We start from the raw sequence: 21,205 nt of genomic DNA on the forward strand, positions 1-21,205 counted from the left end.
ATGCTTGGTAAGAAATGTACGCATTATCCTGCCCATGCAATTGTAACCCCTCTGTACAGTATGTTCACAAATAAAATAAAATTAAAAAAAAAATAGATGCTCAGCCAAAAATAATTCCTTGACCAGACATTACATGATGAGTAAACATGTTTTATGCTAAAATAAAGTACATAAATGTACCTTAATAATGTCCTGACTTAATCATTTCTTTAATCAAGTCTACAACAGCATCTGTCATATCAGTTTAGAAAGTTTCTACAAACCTACACATTCAAAACTGATAGACATAGATGGTTATCAGTCCTTTATATTCTTTTTTTCTTTTCTCAGTCATGGGGCTTGAACTAGGGGCCTAAGCACTATCCCTGATCTCTTTTGTTCAAAGCCAGTGCTCTACCACTTTGATCCAAAGTGCCACTTCTGGTCTTCCAGTGGTTAATTGGAGATAATAGTGTCACACTTTCCTGTGCAGGCTGGCTTTGAACTGCAATCCACAGATCTCAACCTCCTTGAGTAGCTAGGACTACAGGTGTGAGCCTCTGGCTCCCAAGACAGTGCTCTATATGCTTAACCAGTAATTCATGAGTAGGCTTTCACAGCATCCAAGAAATTCCTGAAAATGTGTGTGAAGTATTGCATTTGTGCAGGCCCATTCAGGTATGAAGGGAAGTGCTAATAACCATCATTTGAGTTTCAAATGTGACCTAAAATCCTGCAAGGTTGCTACCTTAACAGGATGTGAAGTTGTGCCCATTCATGTGTGACTAGCCCAGTTTTAGAGTGAAAGTCCTGTGTCCTAGGAGAATCCTAAGATCTGGAATAATCAAAATGATTGGTTGCCCTAATATAGGTTTGCCAAATAAAATGCAGAATTCACAGGTAAAAGTGAATTGAAGATAAAGAATAATTTTAGTACAACTATTCCTTCAGCTATATTTACCTTTATCTGAAATTCCCATTTATCTATGCATCTTGGGTTTTATGTGCAAAATCTCTCTACTGTAATAGGAAGAATAGCAATAGAAAAACTAATATTAGTAGGAACAGTAATGGTAGAATAATAGGATAATAATCATAGTAATTCCAGTAACTAATAATGAATGTTTCCTTCACTTGACTAAGTCTTTCTTATTCAATCCTAACCATATCACAGGAGGTTAAGATTATCATTATTTCCTTCTTACAAATGTTGTAAGTAGGATTTAAAAAGTCAAATAGATTGTCGATATTATATAGCTTTCAATGGCAAAGACAAATGTAAATCTACCAAATTCTCTCCTATGAAACAGAAAAGGGAGAAAGCTATATTTCAAGATGCCAAAGCTGGCTGTTTACCACCTGGACTCTGCCTCTTCCTGCTCTGGAACTTGAAGTTATCCCAGGCTGGGAGCGCCCCTCTGGCGGCTGTGCAGCAAGGCTCACAGACACAAAGCATTAACAGCAGAACTTGGCAAGCATCCTGTTTCCCAAACTCTGCATCAACTCCCCCACTTTTCTCACAGGCCTTATCAGTGAGACTTGCCCTGAAGCCTTGCAGCCCACGGGAGTTGACAGCTGTTTCCAACACCAGCTGAAGTTCATTTGCCTCCTGGAGCTGCTTCCGGTTCTCCAAGATCTATTGGCATTTCGTTCAAACTTCAGGTTGGAATGGGATTTGTCTGGAGGTAACCAAGTCTTCTAACTTTTCTAGAAGTTGGAGACCCCATGCTTCAAGATTTAAATTTAAAAAAAAAAAAAAAGGAAGAGGAGAGTTTGGTCACCCTACCTGCCTGTCAGATCAACCACATATTTTCATTAGTATTATCTCCTTTTATCTTTAGCACAATCTTGGGACATTTTTAAACATTTTTCAGGTGGGGAAACTCAGTCATAGAACTATTCAGTAATTTACCAAGTGGGCAAAGTTATGAACCCCAGAGCTAAGCTCTGCATCTCCCCATCCCCGCAAAACGCACACACACACACACCCGTGCACACGCGCGCGCGCACGATGAGAACTGATTCAATGCCTGGGACTTTGGAAATCAGACTACCTGAATATGGACTCTGAGGCTGAACCTGGGACTCTTTATCCACCTCTCCTAGCATCCCAGCTCCCTTATATGTAAGAATGAAAGATGGTATTAAAATCCACCATCCCATTTTGTAAACATTCAGGCAATGCATTTAAGTGCACAGAATGTGGTGCACTTAATGGTCACCAATGGGAGCTTGCATTTCCCCTAACCCATTCCTTGTAAACACCAGTGTGGACACAGGTGTATTCTCCACTATCACCCTCAAACAGTAGGAATGTCCCTCAAATACTGTGATACCTGATCATCCATCTGCCATCAAGGGTCTCTCTTCTTTGTCTTCCTTCTCTAGCTTTTTGAAAAGCTACATGTTCTGATTACAAACTATGACTCCTGGGGCTTCTTTTGTCAACTGATGGCTATCTACATCTTTCTCAAGCTACTGAAGAGACAGGCAAGTGGGGATTTAAAGAACATTTCTTCCTTGACTCTTCTCCCCATACACACCATGAGTAACTTGGACTGAATGTGTTTCACTCACCTGAGTCACTTCTGAGGCAGGTGTTTAATAAATCTATGTAAGCTTCATTAAATCATCAGAATCTACCATTATCAACTATTCTTAACACTCATATCTGATCTGATACAAACTATGTCTGCTTCCTCATTTTCTCCTTGAAAGGCAGACTACAATTAGTGCTGGAGATTTAGCTCTGTGATAGAGGGCTTGACAGCATGTATGAGCCCTAAGTGTTATCTCAACACCACAAAAGAAAAAGTAGTAATAATAATAGACTAAGGCCAGGCAGAGAAGTGTATACCTATAGTTCCAGAATTTTGGATTACATTAGAATCACAAGTTCAATGCTAGCCTGAGCAATAGAGCAAGACCCTGGCAGGAAGAAAGGGAGGGTGAAAGGAAGGGAGGGATTCTGATTACATTCTATGAGTCTTGATCAGGGGCAATTATAATATCTACCAAGTAGTACTAGTTTTCAAAGATTTATAATCACAGAATGCTACTCACCAACCCAACCAAGGGAAGAACACTGTTCAAAATAAGTAGGAATCAAGGAAATGAGTGAAAGTGGGGTACAATTAATACAATAAATACAATGTAGTCAGAGGTCTGGGGAAGACATTTGCAATTACTTAGAGATGTGTCTTTGGGGACAACAAAAGGAATGGGAACCTTTGTATAGCCCTCACTACAGGCACCCTCTGCATTAAACCTACAGATAGTTTTCAAATACAATTCTCCTGTCAAGAAGTCATTTCTCTTCCACTTTTTAAGAACTGGAAAAAACTAAAGCTAATGGGGCTTACATATTAGACTCAAATTATTTATGCACACTAAGGAACTCAAGATTTGAATCCAGGGTGAATATGATCAAATTAATTTACATACATGTGTATAAATTATATATTACTTATGCACATGATAAGTTAAACACATGTATAAAAACAGAGCAATGAAATCTGTTGCAATTGTTTTAGGAAGATGAAGATAATGGAGAGTGATGGAGGAGGTGAGTTTGATTGGGGTACATTTCTTACATGTATGGAATTATCACAATGAAATCTCCCTTATACAACTTGTATAACAATTTCCCTTGTACAATAATGAAAGGTTGAGTGAAAGATTTAACTCAGGTTTCTTGATAAGTATCTGGACACAGATATTTCTAACTTTTCTCACTACCACCACTTTGCCTCCTTAAAATATAAAAGGTGTTTCATCCGATCTCTAATTCATGTGCCCCATTAGCTACCCTTAAATCACACTATGGCATCCATTTAAGTCCTAGTTTTCCTCCTAAATATGGAAGTTAAACAAGACAGCTCCTTTTACACTACGAAGTCTGAGGCTTAGTGTCAATATGCTGAGGTTCCCTGGAGTTGGGAGACTGGGTAGAAGATGCTCATCAGAACCCTCAAACAGCTGAGCATTAGCAGCCTGCCATATCAAGCTGCTAATTGCAAGGGAAGAAATGCAGAAGTAATTCCCTGTACCTATCACTCAACTAAAGGCATCCAGAAAACACCCAGATGCTTGAGAATACATAGCAAGGGAACTGTGTGACTTAGTTGATGGAAAGTATTCTTCCAATGCAATTCACGCCAAACAGTCCAACAGAAAGCAGGCTCTTCTCCCCACTTCCTCCTGGCGTTGGAGCTGTCCATTATCAACCACATTGGCATCCTCCTCCAGCCCTTCAGGAGCCTATCAAAAAGTAATAACCATGGCACCTTGGAGCTGGGTAAATCTGTTGCCCTCTCAATCCCCACCCAGATCTTAAGGGTTGGCTGACTTGAATCAATGGTGCTTAAAGAATGTTCCAGTTGGCTTTTTCAGAATCTTGACTCATTGAACCATCTGGCAGAGAACAAAAACCATGTCATTTGAGGCATGATGGTCTCAACTAAGCTGCCAGCACATTCAGGATAAAAGCGTTGGTGGCTTGTTGGTGATGACTCCAAGGGATCTTAGAGCATCTGCCAGAAGAACTTAAGTACAAAATCACCATTTTCCCCTCTGCAACGCCTACTCAGTCTCCAAAAACAAACGTCTGCTTACACTTTCTCACATTTCCTATCCAGATAAGAGCACCAGAGCTTCCTCTTTTTACATGAATCCTATCCTGGAACAACCTTAACCCATTGTCACAATAGTAAATTGCCCACATGGTTCCATTTGCAGGGCCCTTCAAAATCCTCTGATCTGTTCCCTTCCCCTCTTCCCACCAAAATGGTACAACACTGGTCTTGCCATAGTCTTCTTTCTCCACACTAGATGCGTATAGACCTCTGCAGAATTGGAAACATGGTGTGAGAGATGGGATTCCATACAAGCAGAGCCAAGGCGAAAGATCATGGGTCAATGGCTTGTTGAGGAAATGCCCAAAGAAATCTTCAGTAAGGGAAACATGGAACGTGAACTGTGTAGCTCTTGAGTTTGTCTCCTTCGGAAGCAAGCAAGCTGGGCTCTCTCATACATCACATGAGTCAGTATATCAGTCACTAACAGCAGCCTGGTAAGTAAACGCCAAACATTTCTATCTATTTGACAGAGTGGGCAAAGCCACTCTGGGCAATAACCAATGGGTGTCCTCCAAAGACAGTAACAAGGGCAGGTTGTAGAAGCAAAAAGCAAGCAAGAAAAGGAGTCAGAAATTGATCCCACAGGATCTGAGTGGATCATGACAGCCATGTCTGTGCCTTTGATGGGTTAATGCAAGATAACTTACAAAACAGCAAGGTATGGGAGGTAGGGTGCAGATGGCAGCAAAGTTGAATGCCAAAAAGTCTTAAATGTTTCTGTCTCCTACTAGCCACAGGTCTCCTTGAAAACAAGGATACAGAAATTAAGAAAAGTCATTACAACCCTGGGGAAGCAGGCAGGCTGAACGTGATGCCATACTGCCAGGACTTCTGCCAGGAGGACTGATCCATTTACTCACTCACACAACACACTGCTTGAGTAGTCAGATGAGATGCTGGAGATGCCCTAATGCATAAGACAGCCAATGAACATCCTCTTCCTTTTTTCTTGTTGTTTTTGGTTTTTTGGTCTGTCATGGGGCTTGATTCTCTGAGCGTGGGCGCTGTCCCTCAGCTCTTCAGCTCAAGGCTAGTGCTCTACCACTTGAGCTATAGTGCCACTTCTGGTTTTCTGGTATTTTATTGGAGATAAGACCTTTCCTTCCCAGGCTGGCTTTGAACCGTGATCTTCAGATCTCAGGCTCCTTAGTAGCTAGGATTACAGGTATGAGCCATCAGTGGCCAGCAAAGGAAACTACTCTTAATGTTCCTTCCTTCAAGTGGGAAAGACCAAGTGCAATCCAGTAAACCAAAGGAGATAATGAAAGACAATCTTAGGATAGGTATGAGGAGTAACAAAATAAAGTCATGAGTGAGATGGGAGTACTCTAGAAAGAGTAGGCAAAAACAACAACACAATGCCTTTCCTGGAGATGCCATTTTATCCATGTAAAATTCTGCTTTGTGGTAGGTGCTGCTGACTTACCTAGATACTCAGGGATTGAGAGCAGAGAATCTCAGTTTGAAGCTAACCTACGCAGAAAAGTCAGTGAGACTCTTGTCTCCAACTAACCAGCAAAAAGTCACAAGTATCAGTATGACTTAACTGGTAAAGCTCAAGCATGACTGAAAAAAACAGGCAAGAGTGCAAAGCTCTATATTTAAGCCCCAATACTAGCATGCATGCATGCATGCACGCACGCGCACACACGCACACACGCACACACACACACCTGGCTTGTTCTTGGTTGTTTTTTTTTTAAGCATCAATGAAGCTACTCTGTGGAAGATAAGCTATATATTGGACAACTATGGAAATAGACTAGCTAGAAGGCCTTTTCAAAGTCAAGAGGAGATGGTCATGACACAGACATGGGTGCTTGCACCACAGATGATGAAGAGTAACTTCAGAAGCCATGGAGGAGAGAACAGGAAAGGTTACCACCCAATGTATACTCCTAAATGTTGTATTTGAGGAAACAAGTCCTCGGAGCCAAAAACTACTTGAGAGTATGCCTGTCCTGTTCCTAACATGGATACCTGCCCATTTTAGAAAATAATTAAGCTCTTCAACCTCAAAGATCTATATCCAATGGCATCAGCAGGATAAAAGGACTTGAACTCTTTCAGACCCATTGGACTTGTCCTGCACAAGGCCAAATGGGAAGTATTTGCTTTGCAGTTTTAAGGTCCCTTTCACCCTCAACTTCCAACATTGTCAATGTAGCCATCAATCACATGTAAAAACCAAGGCATGGCTGTGTGTACTTTCGTCATTTTATGGATGATAAAAATCTTAACTCCAAATTCCTTCCCTTCCTTCGTATTTTGTAGCAGTACTAGGGTTTGAACTCTGTATCTCACCATTTCTCTGCTTAATTGCTCAGCTGCCCCTCTACCACTTGAGCTGGTTATGTTGGAGAGGGAATCTCAGACTTTCCTGCCAAGGCTAGCTTGGAACCATGATCCGCCACTTCTCAGTTTCCTGAGTAGCTAAGATTATAGTGTGAGCCATCAGCATTTGACACATATAGTGTTCTTGTGGTAAAAAGATTCGTCTTTTGATTTTTTTTTTTTCCGTCCATCATGGGGCCTGAACTCTGGGCCTGGGCGCTATCCCTCCATTCTTCAGCTCAAGGCTAGCACTCTACCCTTGAGCCACAGCGCCACTTCCGGATTTTTCTGCTTATGTGGTGCTGAGGAATTGAACCCAGGGCCTCACACATGCAAGGCAAGCACACTACCACTGAGCCACCTTCCCAGCCCTCTTTTGATTTTTTTAACCATTTAAAATATATAAACTTGGAGCTGGGAAGTAGCTCAGTGGTAGAGTGCTTGCCTTGCATGCATGAGGTCCTGGGTTGGATTCCTCAGTACCACATAAGCAGAAAAAGCTGAAGTGTTTTTGTTGCTTAAGTGGTAGAGCGCTAGCCTTGAGCTGAAGAGCTCAGGGACAGCACCCAGGCCCAGAGTTCAAGTCCCATGACTGACTATATATATATATATATATATATATATATATATATATATATATGCACACTACACTCTGCTTATCAGATATACAAAAAAAAAAAAAGGATTGATCTGGTGTTGATCCAGACTATTGTCTGCAGACCCTTGCCCTGGGATATTGCTGATGCACAGGCACCATACATAGGCCATTTAGTTTCTTAAGTAGTTTCACTCCTGTGAGTCTCTTATGTTTATGCCCATCTATCTCCTGTGAATCTATGTTATGTTTTACTGCCTATCTCCCACAACCAAGAGAGTTCTTACTCCTTCCATGGAGTTTCCCTAGGGACTCGGGGTCTAATAGCAAAAGTGAGTACATTTTGCCAATAATCCCCACTTTCCATAATGGAATTTAATTATTTGTCCTAAAAAGCATTTAAGCCTTACTATACAGAGTCAAATAAATAAATAATAAAGAGCCATATTTTGATAGCACCTTCCTCAAAGATCTTAAAGACACGGTCATGCCATCTTTAATATTTTATGGTGTAGAAATGTGACTGTCACCAGGTCATAAAAATATACTGCTTTTTATACTAGGTCAAAATCTAGGGCTAGCAGGCCTGTTTTGTGGCAGGATGCAGAGAGCCAGCCAGAAGAGAGAGCATTACCTTTTCTGAAATCTGAAGGGAGCTATTTAAAGATGATGGAACAGATAAATGCATATTGAGTATTTTAGTGTGTGTGTGTGTGTGTGTATGTGTGTGTTTCTTTCCTTCTACATCTCAACACAGAGGGTTTCAGAGTATCCTGGCAGCTGGTGCAACATTCATTATTTACCACTGAAAAGCCAAGAATCTCAGCCTCTGACCTGCTATGGCTTAGGCATATTCTGGGAACAGCCAAGAGGCAGGCAGTGTTTGAGGAGCCAGTATTACACAGTTCCTACTGCAAACACTCAGAATCACCAAGTTAAAAGTAGCACTAGCCATGATCCACTCCACCCACTCTGAAAGACTTGTATAGTGTCAAAGTCTTTATGACTGAAGACCCTACCTGCCATCAACTTCATCGCCTTCCTGGGTGGCCTTTGTCACTGACAACTGGCTGTCATTTAGTCCTTACAAAAAAACTTGGGTAGTAAAAGCTATTTTATAATATCCACTTCACAGATACAAAAACTGGATATAACCTGGCCAAAAGTGACGTGCTTAGTAAATAATAAGTACGGAGTTTGAACACTCGTTTTTCTGGATCATGGAGGAGACTCTAATAAGCAGCCATTCATCATTCTTGCTCCCTTTCTTATGTTTTATAGCACAGGCCTCCTCAACATATAAAGAACTCTAGCTTCTACCCAATGGCAGTGGTCATTTCCAGGATTGAGATATGACAGAGAGTGAAGAAGTAACAGTCCTCAAGCTAGAATTAGGCACTAACAAAGCTGATCACTGATGGACATACAAACACATGCAGAGAAAGGTTTCTGGCACTGTGCTCTATAACACCGAGATTAATTAATACTAGATTACAATGGAATTCCAATAGAATTACACTTGATCCAGACCCCAGAATAACAAAGGAATTCAACATGATTAATGTTTTGAATAGCAAGGAACGTCAGAATGATTTACCTCTTCTTACTAAAAAGGGCTGCCAGATTGCTTTAAAAAAGCTCCGCCTGACCCAGGATCTGGCTATCAGCAGTGCAATCAGCCTTGCGTTTTCTCATGTGACAGAGCATGAGTCTTTGCCAAGGCGGCTTCATTTTACATCTCCCCTCTCTTTCCCTCTTGGTCATCACTGGAGAGAGAGCTGATTGTCTCTCACCCGGTTTTGTTCCAGGCCAATAAAGTGATGTTGGAAAAGAGGAATTCTGAAGTCTCCAACAAGCACAGCTGGGTAACCTGAGCTGCTGAGACAAACCAGTTATAGGCAATGGGAGATACAATCCAGAAACAGTCCTCTGATTATTCCTCTAGCTCTGAGAGCATGCCTTTACCTTATTTTTCCTTTTCTGAAAAAGAAAGAAAGAAAGAAAGAAATCTGCTGGTGAGTCATTTGTGTCTATAGGTGTTTAAAGCATTTATATGAAGAGAAAGACAGATTGATGCCTTGAGTCCAGCCTGCTGCTCTGGTCTAAGGAGAGGTCAGGAAGATGACAAGAATACTAAAGCATAAGACGACAGAGTTGGCGCCAACATGCATTTAGGCAGAGACTAAGAGTCCAGAATTCCTGGACATCATAAAGAATCTATTATCATTGTGGTCACTCTCAGCAAGACTGATTTCATTATCATCTGTCTTCATCCACCACTGCTTGGTGAATAAATATTAAATATGGAACTTTTCCTGGACTTAAGTCACTGAAGCCAAAGGAGTGCTCCCCCCACCTTCCTCCCTCCCTTCCTCCCTCCCCCCCCTCTCTCTCTCTCTCTCTCTCTCTCACACACACACACACACACACACACACTCACACACACACCTCACCTGGTGGGAGGGGAGCAATGAGGCAAGAGGATTGAGTAGGAGGTTGCTGGTAGAGAAATGAGATACGATCATTAGCTCTACTGAGCTGAAAATAAAAGTTCAGTTCTCACTTGAGTAATAATTCTCTTTTCAAGGTGGGCAATATTTAAGCAATCATCTCTTGAAAATTGGTCATTACCACCAGCTAATAACTGATTTGTTAGTTAATAGCCCAAGGTGAAGCCAAGGGGAGAAAATGCCCTAGCATACTATTCTTTAATGGCAGGATTAACAGACTTCAAGGCCATCATTGCTATTATGAACCATGTTCATTGATTTATAACAACACTAATGTGCTTTATTTTAAAAAATGGTACAATGTCATGGAAATTTCCTTACTATCTAGTGCCCTGAAGTTGAATAGCTACTCCAGCATATTCAGGAGAAATGCCTCTTGCTGGATGCTAGATAAATCATCCACCTTGGCTTAGAGTGGCTCTAGGTTGCCTGTACTAGATGGAATTAGAGAATCCAGGGAAACTTACTCAGAACAGTCCAGGTTATAGCTGTAACTACAAAGGTATCATCTCTTCCATTAAGCTTGTCTTAAACACACACACACACACACACACACACACACACACACACACACACACACACACACACACACACACACACACACACACACACACACACAGTGTATTTTTGTTTTTTTTTTCAGTACTGGGGATCAAACCCAGGATGTTGCACTTGCAAGACAAGCACTTTGCCACTGAGCTACATCCCAGCCCTATATATAGGTTTTTCACCTTTCACCATAAAGTGTAGAAGAGAAAGCAGTAAAATCCCATCAGTAGTATCTCTAGAGAGTGGGATGTGAACAAGGGCAAAAAGCAAGACATTCCCTACTCCAGAAATTCTGCTCCTTTTTCCATTGTAATAAAGCGTACATACATTTTACCAAAAAAAATATATGTAAGTTCCCCACTCGAATACTAAAGCTTTGGGGTGGGAATTAACGACCATCATTAAGACAAGTCACCCCCACAGGCAACTGAGCTTAACTAAGGGAGAGAAGCTGCAATGCTAAGACACAGGGAGCTGCCCAGATAACCTCCCAATGAATCATCACTGCTTCCTTTCCTCAAGTATCTCTAGGAAGCCTGCAACAATATCCCTTTACTCCTTTTGAGAGCCATTTTCCTCTCTCTTCCTTGACAACACAGCTCTTATTTTAAGCTTCAAAGGAAGCAGAGCTCTTCCCCTTTTCCAAGGGTAAATCTTAGTAACTCTAAGCCAATGATGGTTATTCAAATTCTCTTCCAGTGACTAGCTGAAGGGTGAGCATGCATCCCAGCATGAACCAATAAGATTAAAGGGCTATCTGGAGAGGAATTTCTGGATAAAAAGTCCTATCTTCTTTAAAAACCAAAGGTATAAGAGAATCAAGTCCATGTTTCTGCCTTTGTGGCTAGTGAGGAGGCAATACCAGGAAAAACTGCTGCTACAGAGCAACTGCAAAAAAGATGTCCAAAACAAAGGCCAGAAATAACCTAGGGTCTTCATTTCAATGAACATTCAAATGAACCAACTCTGTAACTACTCTCTCTCCAAACTTCTTATCATTTGACATAATAATACCCAGCCAGGGGCTGGTGGCTCACATCCATTTCTGCTTTTTGCTAGTTAATTGCAAATAAGAATTTCACAAGGGTTGGGAATGTGGCTCAGTGGTAGAGTGCTTGCCTAGCACTCATGAAGCCCTGGATTTGATTCCTCAGGACCACATAAACAGAAAGGGCCAGAAATGGCACTGTGGCTCAAGTAGTAGAGTGCTAGTCTTCAGCAAAAGAAGCTTGAGGACAGTGGCCAGGCCCTGAGCTCAAGCCCCAAGACTGGCAAAAAAAAAAGTTTTACAGATTTTTCTGCTGGAGCTAACTTCCAACCTTGGTCCTCAGATCTCAGCCTTTTGAGTAACTAAGATTACAGGAATGAGCCACGAGCACTGGCTTGATATCAACTCTTAGAAAGTAAAGACCATGTCTATTTTTCACTTCTATACCTATCTACCACAAGATAAACACTATTCTGAGACCACATGAGTGATTACTAAGACTTGGAAGATCTGAAATCAATAGCTATTCCATAAAACAGTATAAGGTAAAAACCTACTATATATGTGCTTATCCTGTAGTATTAAGATTTTATTCTACTGTTATGTTTCAGTGTACATCACATGACCCATATTTTAACCAAAACTACTTAACCAAGAGGTATGTCTAAGACATTTTCCTTGCCTTTGTATAGACAGCATCATTTAAAACTTTGTACTAAATTTTAAAATCCCAGTATCATCATTTATATATAGTGCATATAAGTAAATCACAATAAAAATATAATGTAGGCATTTTTACCCAGTAATTTCAATGGAAACTAACCTCTAGATTTGCATTACAGTTTTATGGAAAAAATGGAACTATTTTTACAATTCAGTTACCTAATGAGCTATGCATTTCTAATCTTTGTCTTGGAGTAGAAACAGAAATTGATAAGAGGAGCTGTTCTTTGCAACGATATTACTGTTTCCTAGAAGACTTATTGTTACTGCCTTTACCACACAGGCCTCCTATGATTTACTCAAGTTGGTGGAAATCAATAGATAAGAATGTATGAGGTAGCTGACAGCATTAAAGGGTTGATGGTCAGGAATAGCCAGCAGGAAAAAAAAAAAGGGAATAAAAAACTCTTCATAGCCATTTATCTCCATAGGAACAGAGGATGCAAACATGCCATAACTCCCTGTTCTCCCTCTTCTATAGAAAATACCCATTATCTCTTAGTCTGAGAACCAAGGCTATATCCCTAGACATCAAAACCTACTTGCTTGAACAAAGCATGCTGGGTAATGAAAAGTCAGAGGCTAAGCCTTTGTTTGGGTATATGCCTATTATATAGATTTGCTAAGCTTTTGAGAACATCTACAACTAATTGCCTAATTAAGACATGCCTACACATCAAAACTACTTTTTCTAATCAGGTTCTGTAGTCTAGGAATAATCTACCAACTGCTCCATGAATACAATTCTTGACCTTATTATTCTGTCTACACTCATTGGTTTCTACAAGTTCAAGTATTATGACCATTATCTAGAAATGCAACAAAGAGGAGACATCAACTTCTAAATAAAGCCAGAATAAACCCCCAAACTAGAAAATAAAGGCTGGGTTGCCTTCTAGCCAGTCCAGAAATAAATTGGCATATATTACCTAAAATCATCATTTGGAAAATTAAGAGGAAAAGCAAAAATTATAACCAAAACTGCTTTTCTCTACCTATTAAAACAAGTTTGTATCAACAAACAAAATCGATTGTGAACTGTTCTGCTATAAATATAGGCATGCAGAATCTTTGTTACTTGCTGACATTGATTCCTTTGGAAATATGCCCAGGAGTAGTATCATATAATTACATCATAGTTTCATTTTTAGTTTTTTGAGACACCTCCATACCGATTTCCATAGTCCTATTTCTTTTCTCTTTTTCCTAATCTGTCTCTTAATGTATATATATATATATATATATACTAAGTGTAATATATATATATGTATATATATAAATATACACACACATATATATATACACATATATACATATATATGTGTGTGTGTGTGAAGTAAGTCAGTAGCTGGTATAAATTCAGATATATATATATATATATATATATGGATCTATCTATCTATATATGGAAGAGAAACAGAAGTTGAGTAAGAAAGGCAACAGGAGAGACATTATGTAGAGCCCCACAGACTGTTGTGAAGCCTTTTTTTTTTGCAGATTAAAATGGAATGAAAGCAGAGATAGGACAGAATGTGACATTTTATGTGTGTCACCAGGACTGCACCCCTCACCCCTTTAGGAATAATCTGGCAGAGGTGAGTTGGACCAAGGGAGTAATAGTGGATGGATTATTGGCATATAATCAACATTGAGTCTACAGTATTTGCTTGTGTTCAGGATATGGTATGTGTGGTAACAACAGCATTCAGGATTGAATCCAAGTTTTTGGCTTGAGAAACTGGGTGGATGAACTTGTGTTAATTGAGATGAGGAAGTTTGTATGGAGATGGAGTGTGGGAGGCAAGATCAGGAGCTCAGTTTTGGACATGGTGCATTTGACACACTCATTAGTCATCCAACGTGTTTCTCTATGAGGATGTATTGTTTCTTATATTAGACAGAAACAATGGAAAGACATTTAGAAAGGCATCCTACTGTGTTACTGGAATATTCCAATGAATCTTCTATTGTTGGCCTGAATTGTTCAGTGTCTGTAGCCCAATTGTTTTCAGTTAAACCATCTGGAGCCGGTGTATGTGGGGGCAATGGTGGGGAACCACAGGCACACTTGTGGCTAGGAACACCCTCTTAGAAGAGAGTCAGAAGCAAGATTAAGCATTGTGTTGACATCTTGGCTTTAAGGAACCCCTGGCTCTTTTTTTTTCTTTTTAAAAATTATCTTTTAAGTAGTTAAACAAAGAAGTTGCCATTCTACAAAACAGTATATGAGTACAAAGTGTCTGACAACATTGTCACCCATCTTTCTTTTTTTTTTTTTTGTCGGTCGTGGGGCTTGAACTCTGGGCCTGGGCGCTGTCCCTCAGCTCTTCAGCTCAAGGCGAGCACTCTACCACTTGAGCTACAGCGCCACTTCCGGTTTTTTGGTGGTTTATTGGAGATAGGAGTCTCACGGTCTTTCCTGCCCAGGCTGGCTTTGAACCGTGATCCTCAGATCTCAGCCTCCTGAGTAGCTAGGATTACAGGCGTGAGCCACCAGCGCCCGGCTTCACCCATCTTTCTTAATCCATCCCTTTTAGTTCTTTTATCCTGATTTCAGATACATACCTGAAGTTGCAAGGATCCAAGTACCCAGATTCTTAGGTCTATCCTCTGAGGGTCCTTGTCTAATCACAGCAATTCCATCCCCACCAGTGTGCCACAAATCAGTTTAAATTAGACCTCTTGATGAGCTATTTTGTGCAAAGCACTAAGAATTTTTAGAAAAGCAAAGAAGTGGATATGTGACATTGCCACTCTTAAGAAACTTCAGTATTGTAGGAGATGTAGGTATATAAAACAACAGAAAGACGTTTAATAGGATTTACCCTGTGAAAGGAGAACCCAGGTTATTACTTTTGCAGTAATGACCTACTTGGTCTCAGCAGTTCTAGACTCTATAGATGTTTTTAACAGACGTTTTGTTATTTTTTTCAACTTCTGAAAAGCATTTAGTCTTTTTTCCTGATTGTAAAGCAACAGATAAGAGTTACAAAAAACAGTGGAAAGTCAGAAAAAAATAAAAGTTTGTATAATCTTATCGTACAGAGATAAAACATTATAGTTAATGTTTGTGGTCTTCTCCACATTTCCAAGTTCTACTGTTGGCATTTTCCCACATCATTAAAATTCTCTTTGGAAAAGAATGTTTTCTAATCACTAAATGAAATTGATGTCTCACCATTGATTTAGTGGCTCCTATTGGTGGAGTTTTTCATGCTTTCCTAAGTTAATTTCTTCCCTGGTCTGTGTGGGCCTTGGGTTGAGGGTGTGTAGGATACCTGGAAGACAGTAGAATGAAGGTGTACTCACCTAGACTACACTGGATTGGGTATATATATATATATATATATATATACCCTGATGCATGTATATATACACACACAATAGGCATGCTCCTCTGCTTGGTCTTCTACACGTTATTCTTCTATATGGCTTACTTTTGCCCCCAGGTATCTATCTTGCTATAGATTTTTGCTTAACTCCACCTAATCCACAAAGACCCTATGTAAAGGCTAGAGCCCTCCCTAGTACTCTCTAACCCCCTTTCCTGCCTCATTTTCCACTAATAATTTCTACTGCCTGATGTATATCTTAACCTTGTGTCTGCTTCCTATTCTTACTAGTATATACCTCCAGTGAGAGTAATTTTGCATTTGTTTCATTGGTATAGACCCAGAAATAATGTAGTTGGCATTTAGTAGGAGTTAAATGAAATTCTGCTTAATTCGCAAAATATAAATAGTTATTCCAGTCACCCAAGGCAAATACTAATATACCTGAATATATATTCATCCAAATATTTTTCTATTTAGTTATTCTTAAAATATAAATATAAATCATCCATATCTTGAAAACCCAAAAATCTACATGTTTATTATATATCATATCATGAAATGCTCATAGATTGTTTTGAAGTTTCAACTAAATCTTATTGTTCCAATTCCAGAACTCAGAAGGCAGAAAGAGGAGTCTAGCAAGTTTAAGGCCAGCCTGGGGAGAAGGAAGGAAGGAAGGAAGGAAGGAAGGAAGGAAGGAAGGAAGGAAGGAAGGAAGGAAGGAAGGAAGGGAGGGAGGGAGGGAGGGAGGGAAGAAAAGGGAAAGGAATGGAAGGGAGAGAGAAAGAAGGGGAAAGAACAAAGAAAGGAAGGAAGGAAGGAAAGAAAATGGAAAGGAATGGAAGGGAGAGTGAAAGAAAGAGAAAGAAGAAAAGAAAGAGAGAAAGAAGAAGAGGGGGAGGGAGATGGAAGGAAGGAAAGGAAGAAGGGAGAAAGGGAGGGAAGAAAGGAGGGAGGGAGAAGGAAAGGAAGGAAGGAAAGAAGGAAGGAAGGAAGGAAGGAAGGAAGGGAGGGAGGGAGGGAGGGAGGGAGGAAGGGAGGGAGGGAGGGAGGGAGAAAGGGAGAAGGAAGGAAGGAAGGAAGCAAGCAAGCAAGGAAGGAAGGAAGAGCAAGCATGAAATTTACTCTTTTGTTTTTGGCCAGTCCTAAGGCTTAAATTCAAGGCCTGGGCTCTGTCCTTGAGCTTATTTTGCTCAAGGATAGCACTCTAGCACTTGAGCCACAACTCCACTCGACAACAGTTTGTTGTTGTTGTTGTTGTTTGTAGTGGAGATAGAGAGTCTGCGATGGCTAGCTTCAAACTAGGATCATCAGATCTCAGCCTCCTGAATAGGTAGGATTTACAGGCATGAGCCACTGGCAACCAGCTTTACATTTCTTTCTTATTTCAACTTTCCACTTCAACAAATGCCAAAAGAGCAATGAGTTGGAAATAAATTTGAAGTTCATTAGTAAACAAAAGAGAAGTAACTGAAAACTTAAACTTTAAGTGGGAAAAAAATCCATAAAGATAAATAGTGAAATGCTGCCACAATAATGAACCAAAATTATCAAGACGTTGGAACTGATATTGGAAAAATATTCATTTTATTTAGCCTTTTATAAAACAATTATTTTGATCAATTTGTTTTTCACAAAATTGTTCTCAGCCTAATAGCTGAATTTGGTATTGACAAACTAAAGACACTGAGAGACTGAAGCTGAAGTAACAGACTAGAAGCAATCAGTGCGTCCCAATTTTGCAATGTGTCAGAACAGAAACAGCTGGAAAACAGCTTCTCAGCAAGACTTGTAGTGAAAAAGACAACATCAGTACTGAACCCACTGTAGGGTTCAGGGGGAAAGATGTAGTGGGGGGAAATTGCACAGAAACAAATGCAAAACAGAAAGGTGGTCTGAACTTAGCTGATCTGCTAAGATGGTGGGGAGGGAGTACAACGGGCTGGTTACTTAACAAGTCCTCTAGCAAGCTCTAAATAGAGAAAAATGACAAGTATACACTGCAACTACAAGTGATTGAGGCATAGGTTGCCCCCATACCCTTCATAACAAACAACACTGGCAAGATCAGAGGAGTAACTATAGAGGCCATATCCCATACACTCCGCTGTCTCCAACCTATCAGGCTAATCTGCCAGAAGCTCCCCACTCTTGTAAGATGTTCAAAGAATGCAGGACCCTCAGAACCCAACAGAGGAATTGCTGTGTCAAAATACACTATTCCCCACCCCAGAAGTAGCAGGGAAAGTATGCTACAGAATTCCAACTGAAAATATGTTCAAAACATTATAATAATTTGATGTGACCAAACATATTGTTGAGAAAGAGAACTCTCACACAAAAGTGTGAACCATCCCAACTGATGTGTAAATTTCAACACAAACACAAGAAATATAAGGGGGAAAAAAACAAAGGCACTCTGATTCTTCTAGAAGCTCATAGCTACCTAGCAACTTACTCCAAAGCCATTGAAGTGGTTGAAATGTTGAACACAAAATTCAAAAGAGTGACTATTCTAAATACCAGTGAGCCAAGCACTGGTGGCATATACCTGTAATCCTAGCTATTCAGGAGGTTGAGATATGAGGATTGTAGTTCAAAGCTAACCAATGCAGGAAAATCTGACACTCTTATCTCCAGTAGTCCAAAAAGCTGGAAGCAGAGCTATGGCTCAAGGGTAGAGCACTAGCTTTGAGTAAAAAAGCTCAGGCACAAAGCACAAGCCCTGAATTTAAGCCCCAAAACTGATACACACATGCACACACACATGAATGCACACAGAGACACACAAACACCAGTGAATTTCAGAAAAATCAAATTCATCCAGAAAGACTACCATATGAATTAATAAAGACAATACAGGATATGTCTGAGAAGCTCAATAAAGCAAGATTTTTACTATAAATCTTGAAAATAAAAAGCTCAATAAGTTAAATTTAAGAACTAAGTGGAAAGCCCCATATATACACAAGATCAAGCAAAATTACAGGACTTAAGAAAGGTTGATAAATTAGTGTATTCAGGAAGTAATAATACATAAGAAATTATTATCAGAATGGAAAAAAACCCTCTGGAACATGATTATAAGACCAAACTTAACAATTTTTTTGTGTAGAAAGTGGCATCAAAGTGCAGAACAAAGATATAGAAAATCTATTCCATAAAATAATAGCTATAAATTTTCTAAATTTTGGTAAAAACATGGGTATCCAGGTTATAGAAGCATTTAGAACCCCAAGTAGATATGACCAGAAAAGAATCTCTGCAGAGCCTACTATTGTTAAAATGCCAAGAGCACAGAAGAATACTGTAAAATGTGAGAGAAAAGTGTCAACTCATTTATAAAGGCAAACCCATCAGAATATCAGACTGTATTTCAACAGAAGTTCCAAAGTCTAAGAAACCATAGAGTGATGTACATCAACCTCTAAAAGAAAGTAAATGTCAACCTAGATTACTATATCCAGAAAAGTTATTCTTTTGAATCAAAGGGGAAATAAAGACCTTCAAAGATAAAGCATAAACTAAATAAATCAGATAATATTTAAAGGAATCCTATACAGTGAAAAGAGAGATAAACTCAACAGCACAACAAATAAGAAACTGAAGGAAAAGAAGTAGACAAAAGAAAAGAATTAGGAAAGAATTCAACATTAGGAAACAGAATGACAGCATTCATCACATACTTTTCCATTCGAATACTGAATATAAATGGCCTTAATTTTCCAACTAAAAGGCACAGAATGGATGAGTGAACTAGAAAACAGGATCTGATGACACAGAAAAAAAAGCCTTTAACAACATTCTACATCCTTTTATAATAAAAGTTCTGAAAAAAATTAGAAATAGAGGCTAAGTACCTCAACATAATAAACACTACATATACTACAGACCTCTAGCCAACATCATATTAAATAGGAGAAAACTGAAAACATTTCCTCCAAAGTCAAGAATGAGACAAGCATTTCACTCTCACCATTTTTATTCAATAGAGTTCTTAAATATAAGGCCTAAAGAGGAGCACTAAAGCAAGAGGAAGATATAAAATGGATTCAAAGAAAAAGTAGTCAATTTTTTTTTTTTTTTTTTTGTCGGTCGTGGGGCTTGAACTCTGGGCCTGGGCACTGTCCCTCAGCTCTTCAGCTCAAGGCGAGCGCTCTACCACTTGAGCTACAGCGCCACTTCCGGTTTTCTGGTGGTTTATTGGAGATAGGAGTCTCACAGTCTCTCCTGCCCGGGCTGGCTTTGAACCGTGATCCTCAGATCTCAGCCTCTTGAGTAGCTAGGATTACAGGCGTGAGCCACCAGCACCCGGCAAGTAGTCAAATTTTTATTAATAGAAGTTATGATCCTATTCTTCCAAGACCCTAAAGATTGCATCAAAAAACTCCTAGATCTAATAAACACTTGCATCATGAAAAAATCAGTAGCTTTCCCATACATCAACAATAAAAGATGGGAAAGGAATCAGGAAAACAATTACATTCATAATAACTAAAAAAAAAAACAACATAAACTCAATCATCCACATCTAGAACTCAATTATCCACATCTACAATGAAAAGCATAAAACCTTAAAGCAAAAAATTGAAGAAGATAGAACTCCCACATTCATGAATTGACATAATATTGTAAAATGACTACACTATCTAAAGCAGTCTATAGACTAAATGCAATGTCCTAAATGCTCCAGTTTCATTCTTCACAAACACAAAAAATTCAATCCTAAAACTTACATGGAATCATCAAAGATCTCAAATAATAAAAGGCATCTTGAGCAAAAAGAACAATGCTGGAGAATGTTACCACAATTCAAATTATGCCACAGAGCAATAGTAACAAAACAGCATGATACTGGCACAAAAACAGCCCTGAAAACCAATAGAACAGAAAACAAGACCCAGCATAGTGTCTTGTATTTCTCATTGTTACAATGAGTCAACCTGTATCCCTATTTAAGCAAGGGGGGAAGGGTTGTTGTGGAGGTGGGAGGGAAGGGATGGTAGGGGAAAAACAAAGGAGGAGGCAACCATGCTAGATAGGAAATGTACTCATTACCTTGCTCATGTAACTGTAACCCCTCTGTACAATATTTTTACAATAAAAAAACATACAAAAAAAGAAAACAAGACCCATAAATAAAACCACATAGCTATAGTCATCTAATTTTCAACAAAGGAGTCAAAAATATACCTTAGAGAAAAAGACATTACCGTCAACAAATGGTACTGGGAAAATTGGTCATCTATATGTAAGGAGTCTGAAACTAGATCCATACACTGTACAAAAGCCAACTCTAAATGGATCAACCATCTCAATTTAAGACTTAAACTTCAAGCCAGCACCAGTGGGTAACGCCTGTAATCCTAGTTACTCAGTAGGCCGAGATCTGAGCATCATGGTTCAAAGCCAGCTAGAGCAAGAAAGCCTATGAGATTCTTTTTCCAATAAACCACCAGAAAACCGGAAGTGATGCTGTGGCTCAAGTGGTACAGCGTTAGCCTTGAGCTGAAGAGCTGTGGGACAGCGCCCAGGCCCAGAGTTCAAGCCCCATG

This window comes from Dipodomys ordii, unplaced genomic scaffold, assembly GCF_000151885.1.
Source record: "Dipodomys ordii isolate 6190 unplaced genomic scaffold, Dord_2.0 Scaffold284, whole genome shotgun sequence".
Lineage (NCBI taxonomy): Eukaryota > Metazoa > Chordata > Mammalia > Rodentia > Heteromyidae > Dipodomys > Dipodomys ordii.